This window comes from Protomyctophum parallelum (genome assembly GCF_964188405.1).
Source record: "Protomyctophum parallelum genome assembly, chromosome: 17".
NCBI lineage: Eukaryota > Metazoa > Chordata > Actinopteri > Myctophiformes > Myctophidae > Protomyctophum > Protomyctophum parallelum.
In genome coordinates, this window is record NC_139719.1 from 47,092,759 (window position 1) to 47,094,061 (window position 1,303).

General features: G+C 46.5%; 1 protein-coding gene across 1 annotated transcript in view; it reads right to left on the reverse strand.

Annotated features, from left to right (window-relative positions):
* Positions 1–405: 405 nt before the first annotated feature.
* The window catches only part of LOC310875201 (ribonuclease P protein subunit p30-like), a 20,397-nt gene continuing 19,499 nt past the window's right edge, over positions 406–1,303 (reverse strand). Inside the window, exon 13 of the mRNA XM_083788346.1 lies at positions 406–506. The gene's annotated coding sequence lies outside the window, so the exon portion shown is untranslated. The remainder of the gene's footprint in view (positions 507–1,303) is intronic.

The window sequence follows — 1,303 nt, forward strand, 5'->3', positions numbered from 1 at the left end:
CCCTGGCCAGCCGGGGCGCCTGATGGAGGGGAAAGGAACTGGTCTCTATACTGCCTCCCCCTGGCCAGCCGGGGCGCCTGATGGAGGGGAAAGGAACTGGTCTCTATACTGCCTCCCCCTGGCCAGCCGGGGCGCCTGATGGAGGGGAAAGGAACTGGTCTCTATACCGCCTCCCCCTGGCCAGCCGGGGCGTCTGATGGAGGGGAAAGGAACTGGTCTCTATACTGCCTCCCCCTGGCCAGCTGGGGCGCCTGATGGAGGGGAAAGGAACTGGTCTCTATACTGCCTCCCCCTGGCCAGCCGGGGCGTCTGATGGAGGGGAAAGGAACTGGTTGGAATAACGTGTTCCTTCCACGCGATACGTCCGGCCGGGGAAACTCTCTCCTGTCAGGTGAAAAGAAGCAGCGTGGACTCCTCATGCATAGAAGGAAGCATGAGGTCAGTCCGTTGCTCTCCCCAGGTTGGCGGAGGGAGTGTAGAGCCCAGGATTACATTAGAAACGCAATCTAGGTGCCAAACACACACACAGACACAGACACACACACACACACACACACACACACACACACACACACACACACACACACACACACACACACACACACACACACACACACACACACACACACACACACACACACACACACACACACACACACACACATTTAATACATATGACCACAATCCACAATGGAAGATGCTTCTGAACATTAATATTATTATAATAAGGAAACCAACATAAATCATGTATTTGTAGAGCAGGTGTTTTTCCACAGAGCAACAGTGCCACCCTGTGGTCAGTGTGTGTTGGCTCATTGGAAGCTCTGACAAATACATATTTACAAGCAGTGTTTTAACTCTGAAAATATCAGATCTACAAGCAGTTTTAACTCTGAAAATAGCAGATCTACAAGCAGTGTTAACTCTGAAAATACCAGATCTACAAGCAGTGTTAACTCTGAAAATAGCAGATCTACAAGCAGTGTTAACTCTGAAAATAGCAGATCTACAATGTGATATGTTACGACGACATCAAGGCCCCAAAATACATGTCGACTAAAATCTTATGACATTTAGTCGACTAAATCAACTGTAGATTTAGTCGACTAAAATCTTATGACATTTAGTCGACTAAATCAACTGTACATTTAGTCGACTAAAAACTAGACTAACACAAAAAAATTCCAGGTGACTAAAATGTGACTAAAACGAAGTGAAAACTATTCAAGAGATGAAGAGACGCTTTAATTATCAGTTGTTTTATTTAACATAAATGTCCATAGAACCGAACAATATAGAACCT